Here is a 24501-nt window from a genome sequence, read left to right as displayed (position 1 = left end):
ATGCCAGCTGTATTCCTGCGAGGGGTGAAAAAAATAATACTAATGACCAGTTTATAATGAGTGATTGAACAGTGGCACTCCATGGGGAGGCAACATTTTTAACCTCAAGACCATGTAATAGTGGGATGTGGGCTTTTAAAATGGAAACAGAGTTGTCAAGTCCTATGATTTTATTGTGAGACCCGCGGCATAGCCCATTCTCAAGTAGGGAGGGGAACTGTTGGGGAAGGAAGGAGTGGTCTGTATAGTAATTGCCTTCGAACAGTCTGACACTTCAGAAAGTGGCAATCTACAAGACGGCAGTTTCCAAGAAAAACCCATATACTGGGGAAGAAAATTGCAATCAGTAATGAAGGAAACCTTCCAGAGACGGGCTTCATGCAGGCATTGCCAGGTACCAGGGTGGGCACATAGCTGCAAGGTCAAGACTTGAAAGGGAAATGTTGATTTGATTTTATTTTTTATTCATTTTATTCATTTATTTTATTTTTTAATCATCTATGATAATGCAGGTCAGCACCAAAACTGTTCTAGTTCCTTAACTGCAACAATCTCCTTTAACTGACTAACAGGTGGATTAATTTGAAATAACCTTTGAGGTAAAATAAACAAAATACATGGACAGTCCTACCTTGAAACCAGTAGAGTCATTTTGTCACATTAAAGGCCTGGCTGCAGTCACAGCTTTTCTGGGACTGTTACACCCATCCACCTACACCTCACCCTCCATCCGAGTACTTTGCAATCTCCTCCAGGCCAGTGCCTCCCTGCTGGGAAGGGCTGTGGCCGTTTGACTTTCACTGCAAAACGCCTGCCTACGTGCCTGCAGGCTGCTGTGAAACACCTAGAATAGATGTACAGAAATAATGATCCTCAAAATCACAGTTTTAAAAATTTTGTTTTATTTTGTTAAACCAGAACCTCTTTGTTTGGTTTGAATGCACTGTTTCTTTCAGTTCCTTCCAGGGATTGAAATTTTAATGTATACCTTGATAATTTTTTTCCAGATTTGATTTTCATGCAGCTACAAGCACTACAAATTTGCTTTTGATTTCAAACAAACAGGTAAAAAATGCTGGAGCTAAAAGTCAAGTATCAAATACAAGCACCTCTGATCTAGTCGGGGTGGGCTGATGAGGTTCCCTTCTCAAGGCTCCCGACTAAGCCACGACGCTGCAGAGTGAATTACACAGATCATGTTCTGCCTAGCTCTCCTCAGAAATATGCTTGTAAACGTTGCAGAGAGGTAGCCTGAAGGACATATGAATGATATAGATCACCCAAAGCGTCAGTTATTCCATCTTTCTCCTCTCCTCCCTTCCCCAATTCCGTTCAATATTTGAAAACAGACTAATCCAGGAGAGTCGCAATAAAAAAAAAAAATCATAGAGAGTTGTCAGGTCTGGCTTTCCCATTACAAGCGCACATCTCAGGATGCTCTTCTGGCAGCTGGTGCTTTAAACGTGACCAGAAGTGAACAACCCTGACTGTAACGCAGCCGTTGTGTACCTGGGTGGCTTTGTTGTGTTTTCTATGTATACAGCGCAGCAAGCAGGACTGAGTCCTTCTCCCTTTTTGTTGTTCCTAAAAAAACCCCCCGTTTCCTGAAATTCCCACAAAAGGACTATGTTGAGGACCCCACTTTCTGTACAAAGATAAAGGGCTTCAGAGCTCAGCTGGCCTCGTGGCACGTCCGTGGTTCCTCACGGGAAGCACAGAGTGCCCTGGTGAGGAGCACGGCGCACGCAGCTCCTGCAGCACGGGGCTGCCCGTCTCAGCTGCCCCGTCCCATCCTTCGTCGGCTGGTACCACCCCTCGCCGAACATCCACAGTCCTGTGCTGAAGCCACTCAGCCTTTTACAGGACCCAAGACACTTGTATGTCTTAACATTAGCGAGTCTTGAGTGGAGCTGTGCCAATTTGGATCCCTTTATTAGCAGTATTAAATTCCATTGTGCAGGTATTTCCACAGCTGTGAGTTATTCAACACAAACTCCTACTGAAGTAGAGAATAGGCTGCAAATAACCCACCAGGGAGCAATTTCTTAAGTGCTAGTCATCCAGCAAATTCCTTTATTCTCAGTTTTTATAGCAGGATTACTCGATGTAGAGGATATGTCCAGGTTATAATGTATTTGATTATTTATAGCAGATACCTTGTGGCGTGAGCTCCATTTTAAAATGGACAAGGATTATTGGAACTAGACAGATGTGATGTTAATTTCCAAAACTAACCTCATTTTCAGTGGAGCCTGGGCTATTGCTTGCACTCTTGAGAATATCACTTTTCTGGTAATTTTTCAAACCCCCAGTTGTTTTCCTACTAAGCCTACTTCAGCCTGTGATTTCTCTGTTTCCCAAATCTTTCCTTGATGATTATTCCTATTTCCTAGTGAAACATTTCCCTCCCCATACCACCAAATGGATCCCCTCGTACAGAAGAAAAAAAAAAAGCTCTTATTCTGTTCTACTCTTCATCATCCCTTGAGACATGTTTGCAGTTCTAGGGAAGCCCCAAGAGCAGGTGCCGCCTGATTTAAACCCCTCATTAAAACACCTCGTACCCCACTGAATGGAAGCTCCCCCTTCTGCCCTGCCCACTGCCTCAGCCACCAGCCTGCCCTTTGCGCTGGGAAATGTATTTAGTGGAAATACACCCTTTTTCTAATGCTACTGCATTAGCCTAAGGACAGGTAGACCCCTACACAATTCTTGCTGGTGTCTCCAAATCAGGCTATTGGCACAGCATAGTTCAGTCCCTTTTTGAAGCTATCGTTACTTTCTGCCTCCTCACCCCCTCTTTGCTATTTAAAATACTTTGAACTGACCCAGTAGCTTCGTTGAGGGCCCCTACACCTTGTACTGAGGGGGTTGCTGAACAACAGCTCCACATGCAGCTTCTCTGCCACCTTCCTGCTTTCATAAAAGTGACCCCGTTACCCGGCCTTTCTGCCGGCAGATGTCAGAGGAGCACGTCAGCGCAAGGCTGGCTTCGGTCCCACCGTGTAACGGGCTCAGCAGGGACGGTAGATGTGCTAGAGCAGTAGCCAGGCAGTGAAGCCTTAGCAGATGCTGCGCCTCTGTATCTGCAGCTCTGTCTGCCCCCTTCCTCCACGTGCTGGAGAGACCAGTTCTGGAATGTACATTCATGAGGTTATTCCATACTGCGCTGAGCCATTAAAGTGCACTGCCTACAACTAAGGTCCTTTTTTTTTTTTTTTAATCCTGTGCATTTATGGAGGCACACTGCTGTGGTTTCAAAGTGCTGTGCATGGTTTTTATTTGTGTGACGTCCATTGAATTTTTTACTTTTTTTTAACAGAAACTATGTAGCAAAATCTTCCAAGTGCCACTTAAGAGTGCTAGGATTTCATTCCTATCATCCCTATCCTTTTTTTGCAGACTATTCAGCCAGTAATATTCAGGGCTTTTCTTAATGCCTTCCATCTCCTCTGCACTGCTGGGAAGGGGCCAGCCATCAGCCAAACAGCAAGTAAATAGACTGCGTGCATTTAGTGTAGTGACGGGCACATATGTTTTTAGTGAAGAGTTTATTTGCCAGAAGAAAAGTAGTTTGAGAATTCAGGTCAACTTTTGGTGACTCACTTTGAACTAATAAATATAAGAGGTGAGGACAGAAAGATTTCAGAAGTGCAGAAAAAGTTCATATCAATTTTTCTGAAACAAATCAGCTCTGTTTAGTTGGGCTGGGCTACTCCTCTTGCCAGCAGCAAAAAAAAAAAAAAAAAAAAAAAAAAGAGGGAAGAGGAAAAGGGGCAGGAGATTCTCTTGCCCCAAACCCAACATCTAAGTCAGAGGTGTTTAATAAATCCATTTCCTTTGGTGCCCATCGCTCTCCCACCCCAGCCCTTGCCCCAGCTCTCCCCCTCTCCTGTGCCAAAGCTCCTATTTCCAAACCCATCCATTACAATCTTCCACATCCCTCGGTCCTTCTCACGAACATGCCCGGGTCCCAGATGGAGAACCCCCAGGCTCTGCCATCCCACACCTCTCTTTCTAAAGCTCTGCATGAAACTCTCCTTGTCCAAACCCACCCAGAGCTCCCCAGCCTCTAGCACCTCCACAAAACCTCCCCAAACCCCCTTCTTGCGTCAGACATCCATGTCAGAGCAGGTACTGGGCTCTTCCCTGGTGCTTGCCGCAGCCCACTGTGCCCATCTTCACCTCCTGAAAAAGCCTCTGACTGCTCCAGCAGCGAGCGAAAGATCCCAGAGGGATGCTGCACTGATCAGTAGTACAGAGTCCTGTCCTAACAGCTCTCCAAGGGCAGGAAAGGAGAATTATGATGGGGGGAAATCTGATGTACAGAACCTCTTTTTTCAGGTTGCATTCACAAGGGACTGAAATGTCAATTAGATCTTGGCAAAAATGTTGCCCTTAACACTCACTTAAGATGTAAAAGAGCTGGATTCAGTCCTCAGCCTCCGGTTACACTGGAGAGAGGGTGATCTCATCTCCTGTTGAAGGGGAAAGATGATCTCAGTAGTACCTGGGCCAGAGGAGAGCGAGTGGCTCCAGAGGATGCTGACGCTCTCCGCAGAAATTCAGTCCATGTCTTTCCTCCAAACCAGTCACAGAGGGGATTTGAGCTTGGTTTTTGTACCACACAGAAAACACTATCCTGTTGGCTATTCAGGTGCCACTGGGATCACACTCCCTTCTATCTACTCTCCCCTGTCAATCTCAAGTTTGGTTTTTGTTAGAGTGAATAAAGAAGCAAATCCCAGTGAAGTGAACATGATTCTTTCAAGCACACTAAGAAATTTTGTTGAAAGCTGACTCAAAAACATATTACTTGATTTAACTTCTTTTCAGTTAGTAAATTAGGAAGCACCACTACTGAGAGAGCTCCAGCCATGTGTCCCTGCCATGGAAGGACAAGGTCATTTTGGTGCTGGGGGGGCTGTCCCGGCCATGCAGAGAGGCAAGAGTCCAAGGTACCCTGTAATGAGGTGGCAGTTTCCCACTGGGGCAGGTAATTCCACTGATTTTGGTGAAATGAAAAGCTGTGAGGCTCAAAGATCCTGATGTTAACCTGCTACCACCACACTAAACCCTTGTTCTGGCTTTTCAAGTGCAGTGAGTTCAGCCCGTGCAGCCCCTGGCAGCAACCACTGGTGCAGGTATTTCAACATAATGGTCCTTCTTCACAGGCACGGCAAATGGAGCTCTGAAGAGATTTATGGATGAATGTATTGAATAGCATTGCATATTTGAAGATGATAGAGTCAAGTATCAGTGTAATGGACTACAGCCTGACCTTACAGCATCAGTTAGGACACCTCTTCCCACAGAGGCATGGTCTATATCTGCCCTGCATCCCACCCAACTTTGTGCTTTCCAGACCAGCTACAAAGCTCCAGTCCTCGCCTACGCCAGCTGGGGGTCCCCAACTTGAGCATACCCCATTGTTCAAATCTCATCTCCGACTCACAAAATGAACACACCTGTAGTCTAACTGACGGTCATTTAGCAAACGACCTCATTTAGAAACTAACCCCCTCAGTCCAATTATCCCTCTTCTTCAGCCACATCCTTATGTAGCAGCATTGCTCATTTATATGCTAATTTTACTAAGTCTACTTCAAAGGGGAGAATTGTTTGTTAAAAATCTTACACTCCAGCCTCAGTTCAGACCATCTCATTATTTACCTGCAAATTTAGGGAGATATGGGTAAAAGCTCTGTTCTTTTATGATCTATTGTCTAGGTGATCAAAGGAAACCATTCAATATGAAGATCAAAAAGAGTCTGGCTCCCAGCAGCCCAGCAGCTGGCTCTGCCAACTCCCAAAGTCCGCAACCTCTGTTATAAGTAAAGACTGATTTTACTATTAAATAACTTTCGATTACAAATTGGAGGGAAAAAATGCCCTTCACAATCATAGTCCTTTACTAAGGTGTTAATGAAACTAGGCTTCATATCGATATTATCTCAATTATTAGTCAACGCATAATCACTACATATACAGTGTCTCTATTAATAATCCTCAGATAATGAAAAATATCCCACAGACATAACTAATACTGCTTGATAAATTGCTGGTGGCCCACAGCTAACCCAGATTTTCTTTTTTATATAGATATACTGCTCAAAGGATTTTTAAAACAGGAACTCAGACACAAAAGTGTTTACTATTTAGAGAAGGCAAAAGCAGTGACTGTAGGTTGAAGTAGCAAACTGGGACACCTCATGTCCCGGTCTGTTAGGGAATTATGTCAACAGCGTAACACGATGTGAATAATGAACGCATGCTTTTCAGGGCTGACATAATTCCTCAGCCTAAGGAATTTCAAGAACCGTGATTTGTAGAAATCCTACTCTTCTAGAAAAGATAACTCACAGAATTTTTCATCTTCACCACAAATAAACGTTAAATAGTATACAGCTTTCTTTAGAAAAATAATGTGAGAAGTGCAAAAGTATAGACTTTCAGGCTTTAATCTTCCCTTTAAAGTCAACACACTGTTATTCACTACAGTGTGTCTCTTTTCCACGCTACTTTGGGGGTTCTACAAGGGGAGCATGAGGATATTTTGCCTTCTGAGATAATGAAATGTGTCAGGTTTTTTTACCAAGTCACTCGATGCATTTCTGAAAATACACTGAATTCTCCTAAAAACATTAAGCTACCTCTAAAGGAGAAAATCCTCCAGTGCTGCTAGGAAAGGTATTTTTCTTGTGCTATAGCTGGTTTGCGTGATTCAGTATGTTGTACCCTTTTCTGTCAGTCAGTAGTAAATGAATACCTCAGCAGGTCTTAGATGACTTGTAGTGTTGTTCTCGTATGGAGCAGATCTAAAGCTGATGTTTTGACCAGTTGTTAGTATTAAAGGTCCGATGGCACTTTACAGGAGGGTTGGGGTGTAAGTTTTGGTGTCCTGGCCAAATTCCAACATGGGTAATTAAATTCTGTCCATCTAAACTTCCCCCTGTGGCTTTAGTTGGCTCAGGTATTCTTAATTTCCTGTCTTAAAATGTTCCATAGTGTTGCAGCGGTGCTGTTAAATAGTTGCCAGGTTTCACCTCGCAATGTGTGAGATGATTCATACCTTACAGATTTGCAGATAGCTGCACGTCAGCACAGCCTACGAGAGCTGGAGAAAAGGCAGAGTAGAAATGACAAGATGTCATAATGACTGCTTCCTCCATTCATTTTCTAATTCTGTGACACTTCAGAAAAAAAATTAAAATCTCTCCATTTGTTAATGAAATAAATTCCTCTCCCCCTCAACCCTTCCATTTCTTGCATGCCCAGGAGAGAAGAGAGCAGCTGAACGCAGCGTGTACGGGGCTAAATGAAAACCCAGATCCCTGACTATGCCAGGACGTGAAGAAAACTGAGGTCTACATTTGAACTGCTCTCCTTCCTCACCTCCCCAACAAGCAGAAGCACATTTTTTTCATTCCACATACTCCGAAGCTTTGAGAAATTTCACTTCCAAATCTAAGCTTTATGCCCTGAAATCATTCTTATGGTAGTTTTTCTTCTTAAACTGTAGCAGCAAAGCACCAAAACACTGCTGAAGGTGAGATGAGCCCAAGTAAATGTATACTTTATGTTGCTCCCTGTTTTGTCCTTTCACTGGCAGTTTAAAAGCTAAACAAAGTCTATATTACACACACACACCATAAAAATAAAATAGACCCTCCAGAAAGTCCTTGTTCGGTGTGGCATATGCAATCTGTTATTTGACACTCCTTCATCGTTATCTGCCCCGTTTCCTCCCTTAGTTTGCTTCAGCACTGCAAAACTTCTGAACCCAGCCTGGCCGTGGGGGAAGAGCTTGAAGTATTCAGTCTCTCACCAAAAACAAGTTAGGAAGCGAAGGTGTCTTCATTAGGGAAGAGAGAGAGGCTTTTCCATTAGCTGATTCAGCCCACCCAAAAACCCAAGGAGCCCCCCAGACACGTCTACCTGAATCCATTGCTCAGGTAAGAAGAAGTGGAAAATGAGGCTTTTAACTTAAGCACCTCAGTTTGTGACCTAAGGTGGCAGGAATATCCCTGCCATTCTAACACAAACAACATGTAATGTGTCTGCTTTGTGGTACATGCTCATGCATTTATCATGAGGTAGCAAAACCAGGATAGTAATAAATTGGTGAGATTTCATTCTCATACAAATTTCCGAAAACTCTCAATGGCTATAGAAGTCACCAGGAGCCCAGCAAACACCCACTACTGTCTTCTGCAGTGTCCAGTATAAGAACAAGATCTTTTGCAAGAGTAGGGGAAGAAGCTGAAATGCATAACAGCTCGATACTCCTGTTTTTATGGCTTTCTCCCGCAAGCCTTGCTTCAGAAATGGATACCAGTGTCGCTCCCACGAGAGCTTTGTCTGACTTCTCTGCTCAGGAGCTCGGTGAGTTACCGGCTGGATTACAATCGCTTGGCTGCCCGGTCCGCAATTCTGCGTTAGTGAGGGGTAATGGGCAGACTTGTAAACTTTTTTAAATAAGGAAAAAAAGCTCTTTCAGAAAGAGAGAGCAAATATATGCCAGCTTTTGTTAATGACAAACACAGAGCAGTAAAAAGGGGGGAAAATTAATGCTGCTTTGGGATAAAAGTGTCTTGAAGAGGCACATCTTTAACGGATCAGGAAGCTCTGGAGGGTGGGCCTAATCTTTTTGGTCTAAGCAACAAAATCTACGCGTCTTATTTTCTGGCAGAAAGACAGTTTTTCTAGTCTCAAGATTTCCTGAAATGAGATCAGTTAGGGCCTGATCCTGGAAACCTGGAAGGGGCTGAGTTCCCAGGAACCACTGTGTAGTATGCTGAAAAAAAAAGAAGAGTTTTTCTGCCACCCTGAATGAAAAGAAAGTCAAGCACTTTCTTAATTAGGATCATCATTGGCTATATAAAGCCAAAAAGTGATGAAAAACGTGGTGTAGGAAGTCCCAGTAAGTGAAGCTCCGTTTGAAAGTCAAGAGTTCTCACTTTGTCCTCCGTGAATGCAGGCAGGGATCATTTTCTTGAACTGCTCCGATCCTGCTGCCCTTAAACATATAAAACTCCCACTTCAATCAATGGGAGCTGTGCATACTTACAAGCTACCGGGTCGGGCTCATAAATGCCTGTCACTGCTTGTATGACACATCGGCACTCTTACGGCTGATTAAAAGAACAGACGTGTCAACAGCAGATGAGACCTTTGCACAAATAGGATAACGACACCATGTCAATATTTTCCTAATGTGTGAATAAGTGCTGTGAGGGACAGGGCACACAATATTCAAGAAACTGAAGTGTGGGAGATGATTGAGAAAGCTTGCTGAATTCTTATCTAAACACAAAAAGGAAATATTAAATATTAAACCAAATTATTAATATTAGAATATAATATATTAACATGACACTTCACCTTCTCTAAAGCAGCCTGTTACCACTTGCCCTTGATATATAATCATGCACTAAACAAGTGATTTTCTGTTACTGCTTTCCAGTATGGAATAAATGGGATGGAAAAGCTTTCTTGTTGTCAGAGAGAGAAATTTCCAGACAAGGTTGCACGATGTGGTTACTGGAGGTGGCAGTAGCAGGGGTACGTACTGGGGGCTTGGCCTTTGCAGCGTGTGGGGTTAGTGGCATGAAATGGTGTTAAGCCACCCTGAAGCCCTCCAGTCCTCGGGCTCTCCAGCTCCAGGACAAGTCCTGTGCAAGAAGTAAAGCAGTGCTATTTTTCTTCTGTCTTATGCCTTGTTAAATATGGCTCGGAAACAGCTAATTGTGTAAGCATAATTCTGCATTTTTAAGATCACAAACTGATCTAAGTCTAATTGACTTAGTACATTTATTTACTTAATTCAAGCTTAAACAGAAACATCATCATTTAGGTGTATGAATGCTTCTGAAGAGGCGTGTCTGGTGTCTGGGACCACCTGGGGATCTTACAAACATTTTATCCTTGTCCTTCCAGTACCAAAGTCAGTGTTAGAGTTTATATGAGCAATTGAGAGGAGACGGAAGAAGGGAGACGGTGGTCAGCCATGTACACAGACAAGGGCTTCCCTTCTCAGGAAAAGCCTCTCCTTGCCAGTTGTCTTGACAAGGCTGCTTTGTAGCACCTCACAGGGCAGGAGATCTTGCCTGCTTTCTCACTAACAAAAATCTTACTTTTTTATTGACTTTTTCTAGTATTGCCATTTTATTGAGGGGTAGGTTTCCATTTTTCTCCAGTCCAAACACAGTGAGAGTGGCCCTTGCTTGCCTCATTTTTCCACTTTGCTTGAGATGGTTACACGATGTAGGAATATGAATTCATCACCAACTCAGTGTTGCCATTTGCCTTTCCTCCCCACCAGCCCTGAGTCCTCACGGTCTTTTTTCTGACCCCTCTTGTGTAAGCCATTCTCAGAGTATATAGGCTCTCTCAAAACATAAGTGGATAGCAGTGCCAGTTACCTGAGTTACCTGCTCTCTTGGTTATGAACATGGGAGACACTAGTCCATTTCTGTCCGCAATAAGTCTTTAAGGAGTCTTTTTATAAACAATGTATTAGCGACCAAAAAATGAAAGTAGACAAAGTGGACAAAGCTAGTATTTAAACCATACTCCCAGGAAAAAGAGAAGGGAAGACTTGTGGTTGGACCCACTCTGAGCAGGGCCTGGACCAGAGGACCTTCAGAGGTCCCGTCCAACCTGCCGGAGTCCGAGGGTGGAAGGAGGGATGGAGTGAAAATGCATTAACATGCTTCTGCAATGGACAGACCTAGCTCAGATCTTGGCTAGTCATAAGAAAAAGGAATGAGAGGCTTCATGATTCAGAAAAGGACCCCAGACCTCCCAAGAAGACCGGGTACTGCTTGGCAGGCTTGGATGAGCTGCATTAGTTTCAGGACATAAGCATATAGGACCAATCATTAAGTGAAAATGCAGGAGGCCTTCAAAGTGCTTGAAGTGAGCATCTGATGTCTTAAACTCAGGGCCAAGAAGCACTGGGGAATTTGGAAGTCCCCAGCAATCATGCAGGGGGAGCTCAGTCATTCCCACGCCAAATTAGTGATGATTTCTGACGATTTCTGGGTCCTACAAGAAAACTGGTCACGTGTCAGCAGTGTCTATAACAATGGGACTTTCACATCTGTGTTTTTACAGTAGAATTTGTAATTCTGTAAAGTACTTCAGTGCTTGTTAAACCCATTGCATGAATTAATAAATAATAATAGCTTGGAAACTGCAAGACATTCTGCTTCAAATCTAAGAGGACTCTAATCTTTTCATGCTATGAGGACATCTTTTCTATATTCCCTTTCTTGGGATGTCAAAGATATATTTTTCCAAAGCATTTGAACAATTTGACTGGGACCCAAGGGGAAATTCTGGATGCTTTGTGGTGGAGTAATGAGTCAGAAAGTTTTCTTGCCAGGGATTGAGAAATACCTGACCTCATTTCTGAGAACATTGCATGCAAGGGAAAGATTTTGCCCTTAGTGGAATTCTAAATGTTTAGTGTAGACCTCTGAGCATAAGGCAATGGTATCCCTCTTCAAAAAAAAAAAAAAAGAATTTGTGATTATCTTTGTATTTACTTATAAGGAAATATATGTTTTAGGTCAAATTTAAAACCTGAACAGTACAATTAAAATCTTTGTTTTGGACTAATTTTAGGTGTCAAAAAATATAATAGTGAAGAGTTTCTGGTTATTGTTTATTGAATATATAGCTTTGACCTAAGCTGTAGCTTTGTCTACATAGCTTTGCCTTTTAAATTATAAGTCTGGGAAAGCTGCTGGGGGTCCAACCATTTGCACCGAGGCAGGATTAGCCATATCTATTGCATTTCTGACAAATATTTATCTAATTCCTTCTTACAGACCTCCAGCATTGAAGATGCCCCAAGCAATCTATTCCCAATGTCTAATCTGAGTCATCCTTGCTCCAAATGTAAACCCAGTGTGCCTCAGCTGCTGTGCTATAGTTGTAGAGAACAAGCAGCACATATTAGCCCTGTGGCTATATGGAACAAGTTTTACTGAACTGCTGGCAATTAAAATTTGGGGCATTTTTGTTTTTATAGTCCCTGGGTCTGTAATCAAAATACATGCTCCATAAGAAGAATTACTACCGGACCTAAGTAAAATTCTATATTGCCAATTTTGTACCATTTTCTTCTGCAAAGGATGCCTAATTCTTTAGGTGCACAGCAAAGCCCCGGTGGCTGGCAGCTATTCTCTGGGTGGCAGGCTGGATGAAATCCCCAAGGGATGCATGCGGCTCTCTGCTTTGCTTTTTTGTTTTGCTTTGCTTTGCTGTAAGTTTTATCTCAGTAAGTCCATAAACAGTATTATTCACTGAATTCCATTTATTTGCCACAAAACTGTTTGAATTGAGCACATCAGGGTTTGACTGCCACCTTATCTTGGTATGTCATCATCAGACAAGCACACACAAGCGTGTATAAAACTCTATGGAAAAATTACCAAAGCTGATAGCTTACAAAAGTTGTTTTGGATTTTTTTATGGTAATTGTTCCAACTTATGATATTCTACAAAAGAAGCTCCTAAATCCACAAAACTTTTTTTTTTCTTTTTTAAGGCAGTGGGTACCACTGTCTTTAATGAAAATCAGTCTTTTTATCCTGGAGACTAATATAACTCCTGGCCCTGGAGTTTGAACCCTATCTCCCTAGACTGCCAGAGCATTCTCATTTTTCATCCCCGCTGAGAACACAGCTACAGCACATTTCCTAATTTCTATCATATGTTAGTGTGTTTTGTAAAATGCAATTCCCTTTTTTTTAAATAAAAATAATCAAATAAACCACTTTGCAATGAATAGATGTTTTCCACTTTTTTACCTTACTTGATCAACTCATTTGAGAAGCCAGTACTTATTTTCACTAGAGCTAGAATTTGTAAGACTTCAGTCAAAAATGTGACTTTTTTATATCTTATTAAATTTCATGTGGGTTATGCAGAAAATAAATTACACGCAACTGTACTACATAAGTACCATTGCTGTATTTTTTTTTCACCGAGCAATTTCTGAAAGCAGTATAAATCATAGGCTAAAATCTGCTGCCCTTCCTCCAACCTCGCTGAGCCAAAATCCCATTAAAGTTAACTTTGAGATTTGGCCCCATGACTGGATGAGTATGGGAAAGCCTGTAATTTATAAGGCCATATCCAGTCTATTATACTTCTGGAAAATGTGCAGAAATATATTTTTAAGAGACTTTTCTCTCCAAGTTCCTAAAAAAGCCTGAGTAATTTCAGGGAGGCAATCTGATAGACAGATTTGTATGAATATTTATATAACTAATAACAGAGCCAATACTTCTAAATATTTTCTAAGAATATTCAGTCAAGTAAAACAGTGAATGAGTCTTGGCTGTTTGTCTTCTTTCTATTTACTTTCTTTGAATATTCCCACAGATGAGTTCACAGGCAGGAGTGTTGAAGAATAATGACACTATTCACAAAGTGGATTTAAACTTGTAGCTCGGAGCAGTTCCATCAGAAATCTCTCCTAATGTGTGAATAGAAATAATGATATGTGGCAAGTGATGTTCAGAAAGATCTTACATTTTTAATTTTGCATAGTGAGTCTTGCAAATGTAAACAATCTACAGGTGATCTTCAGAGAACCTATTGGAAGAGTAATTTAAACTAATCCAAGAAAATGATAAAGTACCTTCAGAAAATATGCAAACAGGGAAAGGTTAAATCAATTAAGTAGGTTATTTACTACAGAATACTCATTCAGCCGTGGAAACTAACCCCGAACAGATGTACACTGCTCTGATGTATGCTTGTGGTCTATTTGAAGATAAATTAAAATGCTTCTCTTAATATAAAAAAAATACTCCTCAAAATGCTTATTCAGATCTTCAGTGATTACCAGGAACATGTGCAGTGCAGTATTAAACACTGCAAATATATGCATCTTAAAGGTCAGGACCTGAATAGAGAAGTCTGTATTTCCACCATAGGAATTAATAAATTCCCACATATCCTATATGCCAGAGCTCAAGTTCTTCATTAAATAGCTTGAATTTTGATGACTGAGATGAAAACAGCCCAATACAAATTTAAGAACTGCCCTGGAAGCTATTTCAATTGTAGCTAGGGCCCGTGCTCCGAAGTCCTGCCAGGCTCTTCTCCAGAAGGACATCTTACATCTGGTTGAGTCCCCACTGGTGGGCGGACTCTAAACAGGTGAGGGTCCCCAGTTTACCTCGACCTTACAGTTTTGAGTAAGTAATGAAAGAAAATCTAGGAAAATGTATCAGTTAGGTCTGTTTTTCTGCCTACTTACTGCCCACCAGGAAGCGGGAAGAAACTAAAGCTTCTCTGTCTGAACGGACAGTGTGGACACGTTTATAGGACATGCAGAAAAGCTGGCACTGATTATAAGAGTCTCTTGGATCCATTAACAATAAAACACAGTATAGATTTTAGCAATCATAGGCTGTTCAAACAATGGACATTTACAAGGCTAACTACTTTATTCACGGAAGTTTTACTTTCTTATATGTTTAAACTGCTTGCACGTGTATGTGTAAACCATATTCTTAAATGTACACATGGTCTGCAATTGTTTCAATACCCATAACTTGTCAGATGTAGCTGGTTATTATATTTCACAAACACTAATATGTTTGATTGATGTTGATATGTTCTGATTAAATTTACTGCTGATTAGTTGATCATCACTTTGAACAACAAGAAATTATATTTCACTGTTTTATTACACTGATTGGCATTCAGTTTATCAACCATGGCACCAATGGGAATTACCAGAGCTAATTGATTTCTAATGAGGATATATTAATTACATAGATGTACGGAAATGCAACCATTTTTATTCTGTTTTATTTTAAGACAAGCAAACATGAGACTATGAAAAGGAAACATCCAGATTCTACAGTAATCCTTAAATTCTACACAAGTGCATTGACCTTATACTTTAGATTGATCTGCCTGTATAATGGATCTTTACTTCTGAGGGCTTTTCTTCTGATTCTGACTGAAGATTTGAAGAACTGTATCTTTTTTCTTTTAAGTGTAACATACTGCTTTTTTCATCAAAAAATAATTCCTAATGGGAGAAATAATTGTTTTGGTTTTATGTTGTACAGCTTCATATCTTCTGGGGTAAGAAAAAATGATTTTAAATAACACTGTTATTAGTTTTAAATACATGAGTAAAAAAAGGAATCAAGGACATAAAATATAAAAGTAAGAAAAAAAAAATTAAAGCAATTAAAAACCTCTTCAGAGTCCTTACTTAAAATCTCATATATCTGCCTTCCCCTGCGTGTGGGTGCCAAGATGAAACGTTCAACTAATTTTGCAGTTTTTAATACTAGCTTACTGGGTTTTGGTTCATGAGTCTAATACACCCCTACTATCTGGTTCTCACATACTGATATCATCAGTGCCATTGGCCCTAATTCAACAAAGCACTTACGTATGTGTGTAAATCCCACTGACATCCATAGAGGGTTGCACTTTGCTGAATCGGGGGCTGCTGTCATCACAAAATTAAACATGGAAAAAACCTCTAGTCAAGACTTTCGTATGTAACCTGAAAACTAGCAGCCGTACGTGTAGACTTCTGCTTGCATTTTCCACAATACTCTCCCAGCTAGCCTGCAGGTCTCTGCCGCATGCTTAAGCTGATCTGAAGCACGCAGGGGGATGCAGCATCCTCGCACCAATGAACCTTCCTGCCTTTGCTTCACACGTTCATTCTCCCTCGCTCTTTCTCTTTGTCAGATGAATTCGGTGCTTTGCAAGCCACAGTCTCAATCCTGCTTTAATGCTTTCTGGAAGCCGCTCGTTGCCGGCTCAGGATGATATCTAACTTGTGTGTCAATATCTTCTTTAATGCTCTTGCTCACTTTTAGGCCCGCTAATGAAGGCTGAAGTGTTTCTACTTAATATACTCAGAAGGATCTTTTTGAATGCACTCTAGTTTGAGAATAAGTTGAGGGTTTCTTATGAGCACATGCTCCAAGAAGAAAGCACAAATACTCCATCTTTAGGGAATTGCTGGCTGTCTTAACATCTCTCCAACATGATTCACGCTAAAGCACTTAGGAATATCAGTCTGTCCATGCATTGTTCACCAACTTCCCCAGCCTGTGCAGGAGCAGCAGGAGAGGCCTATTGGTATGAATAATTTATGGCTGGGGGTAAAGCATTTTTACATCTTCGTATGTTCACCCATTAAGTGCAATTCAAAACCCACAGGAATGCACAGAATGTGGGGACTTCACCCGGCTCCAAGAGCCTTAAAGGAAAAGAAACTTATCCTCATGTGCCAATGCTGCAAGTAAAAATAACTTAGGAAAACTCTGTTTCTAATGCAGCATTTCAAATGGAGGATCTTAAGACACCTAATATTTCTTAATTATTTTAGCGCCATAGTGCTGACCGTAAGACAGATGCCAAACTGACAGCACAGTTATTATCTGAATGCTAAAGTTCGGATTTACAGATGGATGTGCTTGCAGCATGCACTCATTAAAGCATACGTTTCCAAATATATTTTATTTCAGATTCTCCTCTTTATAGTATTACAAGACTCATTATGAATAAAATTAGTTTATTATACATCGATAAGATGCTTATAAAGCGCAGGGTAATGTTTATTTTTATGAATCCTTACCTCAATTCATAAAGGTTTGTTTATCTTTACAGTAAAATAGGAACCTGACTGTCCTATTTTCAAACATGTGCAGTTTATTAAAACACTCAAATTCCATATTTAAATATGCTTCTCCTTTTTTGTGGTTGAAATTCAAGTAATGGTATTTAGCCATCAGCAAATACTACCTAAGTGATATGTAGTAATATATGATATGTAGTAATATATGATATGTAGTAATATCACTTATGTAGTGATAGGTAAAAATACTCTCCCAGCATGCTGATGGGGCCTGTGACATGTTTCCAGATGGACTGTGTTGTTCCACAGTATGGGGAAGGGTAGGTACTCACACGCATAACTTGGATATTTTAGAAGTGACTAGCCAGAGCTTAAGCATCAGATAAACAAACCCAAAACTAACCATAAATTCAAGAGGAAGGTTCAGAGTTGACAGTCCTCATGGAACTACTGGAAGATGCACAATTGCTATAGACCAAGAGGTCTTTCACAAGTGGCATGTTGCTGCTATCGCAAGTGCCAGTATTCTTGCTGGGCAAATGCTTTCAACAGAGCTGCAGTGTTGCTGGAAAGTCTGAGCAGCCCACAGCTAATATATTTTGGTTACCATGCTGGGGATGGATCAGGCACAGAACGGTCTAACTGGCAGACAGGAGCTGTAAGAAGATGGAGCCTGCTCAGTTTAGACGAAATCTTCTGACAATTAGCCACAAAACTCTGATGTGTCTCAACAGGACAAGAAGAAAACACAGATGAATTTTCATGAGCTTGAAAAAAAGGAATGGCATTGACACCAAACCAACCCTCTTGGCCAGATTTCAAATTCTGCTATAAATATGAGCATGATAGAGACTTTTTAAAAAGTAGTGTTTTAACTCTATAAAAAATAATTTCTTTCTGGAAAATAATTTCTTTCTCTGGAAAAGCCAGAAATCTGTTTTAACTCTGGAAAAGCCATCCGAAATACTGATTTCCAAGCTCTCCAAAAAGTATCACCGTGGAGCAGAAATGAAGCACAGAAAATTTCAGCCTAGCTGCTTTATATTTGGCACAGTCATAAGATCTCATAACAGGAGTGGCCGAACAAATCACTGAAGATGACAGAGACAGGCCTGAAGGCCACGGTTGTGAAGCCAAACACTGAGCAGTCAGAAAACTCTGGAATTAATGGTAGATGATGAACTGTAATTTGCCATACATGGTCTTTAAACACATTATAACATGCTTCTCTTGTTCCCTCCTCTTGAACAACCAGCTTGTCCAGTGCCCAGAATGAGCAGGGTTCAATTAATGAGCAGATCTGCTCGGGGAAAATGTGAGTCCCGTGTGAGAAAGAGAAGTTTTCCCCTTGCCTTGTCCTTTGAAATAGTGTACTTGTGTTTACTGACATAAAAAAGAAGTTTTTAAAATGTTCTACTTAGCCAAGACATCAATGATCTCAAACTGGTAGGGTACAGCAATCTTAAAGGCATCGAGAAGTGGATATTAAACAGGAAAGTCTGAGGAACTATAACAGTAGTGAAATTAGTATTAAAAAAGAAAATGCTTTAAAAATCTGGTTTTCTGTCTGAAAAACAGAAGCCTACTTATTAAGTACACATGCACTTTCTGACTTGCAGGTTTGTTGGTGGTAAAGGAAGCTTTTCTTACTGTTTTAATAGTCACATGAAATATGTTTATAGCTAAAAATAACATTTTGTGAACACTTTCTATTTTAAAAAGTGAAAAAAAACCATTTTTCATAAAACAAAACATGTTTGACAATGTCAGCAATTTTCCAGACAATATTTTGGTTTTAAAAAGAAAGAAAATTGGTTGAGAATTTTTCAACAGCTTCTTGAAACCCATTAGCCTCGGCTGCCATTCTTAGAGGAAGTGTACAAGAAAATTCATGTATTTAGAGAGGTATAGATCAGTAGTTAAATCTGGTATTTTGTGAGGTTAACAACCATACACAGTATGTCAATAGAACAGATGCTACCACGTTACTTTCTGACTTTATTGAAAGAAATACACTGGAGAATGCGTTTGAAGGTAGGCAGCCCTTACTACTGAAAGAGGAATACACATCTTGGAAGATACACTTTGCATCAAAACAGCTTTATGAACAAAAGCTGTTTCCCTGCAGAGGTATTTCTGATTCCAGATCTTTTATTGTGCAGGTCTTTGTTCCCCTATCGTGACACTGAAATGGTTAACAGCAAACTTTTGAAATCAGATTTGAAAAGCGTGATGAAAGATCCTGAGGTTTTGCCTGATTTTTCTTTTCTTTTCCTCTGCGGACAAAGGCCTTGAATGCTGAAGGCTGAAAAGCCTATTACCACCAGAAAGAAATGTAAGTAAACAAGGCATTACAATAATGAATTCTACAGTACATGACACGAAGGCAAGAACCAGCTCTGTGCAGCAAGCAGTGAAAGATTTGGCTGTATCTTGGCAATTTTTCAAAAATGATAACAATAAGAGGTTTTGTCGCTTCAGACATGTAAATCAAAAGGATATTTCAGCACTAAAAATGATACTGAGAGTTTCTAACCATTGACCCCAAACCAGCATTCAAAAATAGACACTAAAACTAAGAAGCTATAATCCTACAAGCCATGCACAATCAAACCTAAAGAGCTAAAAAGATTGGATTTTTAAAGTCCATTTGAAATTAGGTTGGCAATAACTACCCTTATCCACAGGAGAAGGAGTTCTGATATTCAAAGTTAAGATGTGCTAAAAAGGAATAATCCAAAAATTATACCAAGAATATATCTCAAAGCCAGCATTTGAAATGGTCTGAAATTCCCCAATCTTGTTCCTAAATAAACAGCAAATGCAGAGGCCACGCACACAGGTAGTTTGGACTATAAGGACTCTGAGAATTTTATCTGTAGGAAGTGAAAGTGTGTATAAGTGAAACGTGAAGATGGTGAAATTTGATATTTAGGCTTCTTATAGTGCGTTAACAAACCGTGCAAATGTGCCTAAAAGCAAATAAAACCAACAGCTTGGCCAAACTGGTGCAGTAGATATTTGGCAGAGCAGAAGGGATCTACAGTTTTATCCTACTGATAAAACTTAAAGCTGCCTGTTAAAACTCCCAAAGCAGGAGAGAGTGCCCATATATGTAAGCAATACCTTAGAAACTCTATATGAACACAGAAATGAAGGCATAGTAACCTGCTAATGGTGAATTGTGTCTTTTGCACTGTTCGCCTCATCTGTGACGGAGGACACGAGCCCTTGCCGCATGGGCGAGGTGTAGCTCTTAATGCCACTGACAGCAGAGTATTGCTGACTTATCTGGGGCATCCTACGGGAATGAGCAGTGTCGCTTCAAGAGACATATCTAAATAGCAGGCAGGATTGGACTGGGCACTTGTTCCTTTCCTTACCTACGCCCTAACTACACTCATACAAAAAAAAGCAAACAAAGGAGCAAAAGAGGGCTGTAAACAAGACAAATACTCAGGTGAAGTGAAATTCCACCACAGATAGGGTGCAGGTTGAATTCACTTATTGTCACCAGCCTAACTGAGGTCAGCACCGTGCCTGGCAACCCCCAGTGCTGCAACACTCCGGCCCCTTTTCTCCCGCATTAAACTGAACAAGTGTGACAGATTCTCAGCCACTGAACGACCTTCCCTTTAGGATTTGCCCCTTGAGACGTTTGTCAGAGCCAGGCTCGCAGAGCAGGAGCACAGGAAGTTCAGGCAGCAAAACCACCAGAAATCTCAGTTCCTGACTTTGTGTTCTTCTGCATCAAACTGCCCCACGAAAACAAGCCCAAAAGACTCCTCTTGACAAGCCCGATGCCTGAAAGGGCAGTACAGAAAAGACAGAACTGCCTCTGAGGTGGTTTTAGGGTACAACCTAGAATGGGAAGAGTAGCTAAGATGATTTGACTTGGGTGAAGATGACCTTCGGGGTAGAGTGCTATACAGGGTGTGAGAGGGTCACTAACACTTTTCTAATGAGGAGTGGAAAGCAGTACCACTCCATGTAGAGGCAAGAAAAATATCTTTCTTGTATAGACTGTCACCAAAGGGTCAGCATGCAGGCTGTGATGTGAAGTAGGCAATGTTAAAGAAAGGATTTGGGGCATGGGAAAAACTTTCCCTCTCGACAGGATCAGATCGGGCTTTGATCCAGGCTTGGATTGATCCCAGGCTACAAGCATTTCTGCGCAGCTCAGCTGAGTCCAGTGCAAATAACCCCCAAAGCAGTGACAGTCCAAGCCTGCTCCAGGACCAGAAGCGGTAATAACACATTACAAACACAATAATAAGTCCCACCACAAGTTTGGAAATTTCTGTATGATATTACATGACATAACATGGCATGCTCTAACACAGCTACAGGTAGTTTTGAATAGAGCAGAACAGTCTGAACATGTTCTGGATTAGTGCTTACCGTTATTCCCTAAAAAGCCAAGACCTTTCAGTAACAGGAGCACCTACAGAGCAAAAAAAGAAAAAAAACCCCAAAACCTCCCTTGACCTCTTTAAGATCTACAGTAATCACATAAATTTATACGAATCATGACGTTAGTAAACTGTGAGACCTTTGTTAAGGCTTCTACAAATGGGCCAGAGTGGAGCTGAAACCTGGACTCTCCAGGGAAATCTCCACTTTCCTAAAGGTCTGCCCCGGCTTCAACGCGTGGAGCTGAACAACTGAAAAAGCAGCTCTCAGTTTCAGCTAGCACCAAAATTGGAATCAAGATCAAAGATTTGGTTCATGATCTGTCCCTGCTAGCCCAGCTCCACTGAAGGCAACAAAAGTTAGTTTCAGTTAAAGCTCGGGCTCAGGGTATATAAATGAACTAAATAAAGTGTCAGAAACTACTATCTTTTTCAGTGATAAACAGTCAACTTTGGGATTTTTTACTGATTCCATTTTGTAAATCATTTTAATGTGCATGTGACGTAATGCTTTCATGCCAATTTGAGTTGCTTGGTGCTGACTCCTCTAATGTATATATGTACAGAAATGAGGAAGAACTATGAAGCCAAATCAAATGGTATAAACATTTGCACTGTGAAACAAAACTTGATTATTTGAAAAAACATGTAATTAGATATTAATACTTCATAATGTGTAAACATTTATCTGAAAATCAGCAAATAATAGTTCTCTTATTATTATTACACAGACCTAATCATATAGCCCTTTCACAGGCAAAAACTACTGCCATGAATGTGTATACTCTTGTTTAAATATATGTGCCAGGGATAAAAACATAATTCTCCACATGGACTTGTTTATTCAGAAGTATTCAGTACCCAGTACACTTACTGGAAGCAGTGGGATTACGGGTGATCAAGTAGCTTTCAGCAGTATAAGTTACTAAACTTTCTGCTTTATCAGCGTATCGCACGCAAGCAGAAAATTTATTGCTGTTATATTACAAAAGTTGTTGCATTAGCCATTGGGCTGGTATATTTTTTCTCAACATTAAATGGTTCCTCTAGAGCTTGCTACTTTCCACGTACATAATTAATTCCCAATGGATTTAAGTGATTTTAGTAACACATTGACGACATCAAAATACTTTATGTATCTAGAAGTTGAACCCAATATTTTTATTAGATTATTGCATTTGGATTAAAATATAGGTAGTGAACTACAGCTCCCAGACACATTCCACAATGTTTGTGCTTAGTAGGTCACGAAACCATTGAAGTGTTATTGTAAAACTCAGGAAGGCTGCGGGGTGGGGAAGGCGGGGGGGAATGGGACAAACCAGAGTGAGAACAACCAGACCAACCTAGACAAATTGCGCTAAATTCCATAAGCCATACAGACTTACTACATTTTATTTATCCAGAGAAGACAATGTTATGCAGCAATGAGGAGTAACACAGTATGATATGAAGAGGAATTGCATGGCCAATTCATTCATTTGTTGTGAAAGGGAAGGAAGCTGTAGAAATTTGTCATCGGACAATGTTGTCCTAATAGGAGAGTGTAGGTTTTAGGCTCACTATTACATGTGCTGGGTTGTTTACCTGTAGAAGCTATTGAGTGAGCTGCAGAGAGGAAAGCATGAAATATCTGTAACTTTTGTGTTTTGGTGGCTATAATTGTACCCTTTAATTTCCAGCCTGGCAACAGACACATGAAACACGGGAGCTTTGTTGAGTATTATGCCCAAATTAACAAATTATAATGATTTTTTTATTTTTTACTATTGTGCTGGTTTTGGCTGGCGTAGAGTTAATTTTCTTCATAGGAGCTAGTATGGGGCTATGTTTTGGATTTGTGCTGGAAACACTGTTGATAATACAGAGATGTTTTTGTTATTACTGAGCAGTGCTTATACTAAATCAAGGACTTTTCAGCTTCCCATGCTCTGCCAGGTGCAGAAGAAGCTGGGAGGGGACACGGCTGGGACAGATGACCCCAGCTGACCAAAGGGCTATTCCATACCATATGGCGTCATGCTCAGCATATAAAGCTGGGGAAGAAGAAGGAAGGGGGGACGTTCGGAGTGATGGCATTTGTCTTCCCAAGTAACCGTTACGCGTGACGGAGCCCTGCTTTCCTGGAGATGGCTGAACACCTGCCTGCCCATGGGAAGGAGGGAATGAATTCCTTGTTTTGCTTTGCTTGCATGAGCGGCGTTTGCTTTCCCTATTAAACTGTCTTTATCTCAACCCAGGAGTTTTCTCACTTTTACTCTTCTGATTCTCTCCCCAATCCCACCCAGGGGGGAGTGAGCGAGCGGCTGTGTGGGGCTTAGTTGCTGGCTGGGGCTAAACCATGACAACTATAAACCTGTTCCTGGAAATATTTTCCCATTGTGGGAACCCCTTTTGGCTCACAGAGAACTCTCCGCTTCTGACAGAAGCTTCATCTGGTGCCTGTTTAGGTACCACCCAGGGCTCCCAGCTTCCTGGCACTGTCAGGATATATTTCATGCTTAATATGAAAACATGTGATGGGTATGCTCCCTGTTTGCCGCACGTCTGGTGCCTGGTCTAATAGCTAATTCTGACTACCTCAGATGGTAGCGGTGGTTTTTCTACTTTTGCTCAGCTTCTCTTTTCATTTCTCATTGGCCAGGGCCTTAAATTACACCTGTCTACTTCATATACCCTACTGGGTTACTGCTCTGTGCAGCTGCACCTGAGAGACCAAAACCCTATTAGACTAGGTGCTGCACAAATATCAGTTTAAAAAAAAAAGATTGATCCTGACATAGAGAATAAGGCAGAAATGGAGAAAGAGTATGCCTGAGGAGATGTAGTAATGCTAATAGGTGTTTGTACATTTTACAAGACCTCCTCATAGAGTGTTTTAGAAAGTAAGTCTGTTTGCCAAAGTTAGGTCAGCAGAGATGACAAGAAAAGAAAAATCAAGATGAAAAAAAGGAACGAACCGGTGCAGATAGGACTGACCACAGAACGAGATCAGGCTGGTTTAGCTAATCCAAGAATACACACTAATGCACCTAGATCTAGTCTGCCTGGGAATACATCCACTTGCATTATTTGTAACAATGCAGCCTGTATTAATGTTTGGATAATAAGGTATTAATGATTAGATAATAAAGATCTCCATGCCCTACAGCAGCAGTCCTCTGCAGATGAACATCTGTGATTGTCGAGGTCCTCACCTGCAGGGCAGAAATGTCCTCACTTTCTCATACCTTAACAGCAAAAGCTTGAACGAGATTTAGCACCAATCGGCTAGCCATCTATTAATGAGTTTTATGTCCTCTAAGAAGAATTTTGGTGTTAAGCTTCTTTCTGTTACATTTATAAAATTATGCTGCACTTTTATCTCTTTTATTGAGTATTTTTGTTACACAAATTGATTTACAGCAGTCCATTATTAATATTTTCAGTTAACTTCTTCTAAAATCAGTG

The 24501-nt window shown here is 40.9% G+C and overlaps 1 long non-coding RNA gene across 2 annotated transcripts; it reads left to right on the top strand.

The window, feature by feature from the left end:
- The first annotated feature begins 7793 nt into the window (after positions 1 to 7793).
- Positions 7794 to 23191, top strand: LOC140652100 (uncharacterized). 2 transcript variants are annotated; one of them, XR_012042653.1, is made up of 3 exons: positions 7794 to 7955; positions 18802 to 18974; positions 22972 to 23191. It is a non-coding gene; the product is annotated as an uncharacterized lncRNA (long non-coding RNA). The 2 variants fall into 2 exon arrangements; XR_012042652.1 differs by lacking the exons at positions 18802 to 18974; positions 22972 to 23191 and adding exons at positions 8218 to 8385; positions 14848 to 15068.
- Positions 23192 to 24501: the final 1310 nt, after the last annotated feature.

The sequence above is a fragment of the Ciconia boyciana genome, chromosome 5 (genome assembly GCF_034638445.1).
Source record: "Ciconia boyciana chromosome 5, ASM3463844v1, whole genome shotgun sequence".
NCBI lineage: Eukaryota > Metazoa > Chordata > Aves > Ciconiiformes > Ciconiidae > Ciconia > Ciconia boyciana.
This window is presented reverse-complemented; position numbering and strand designations above follow the sequence as displayed.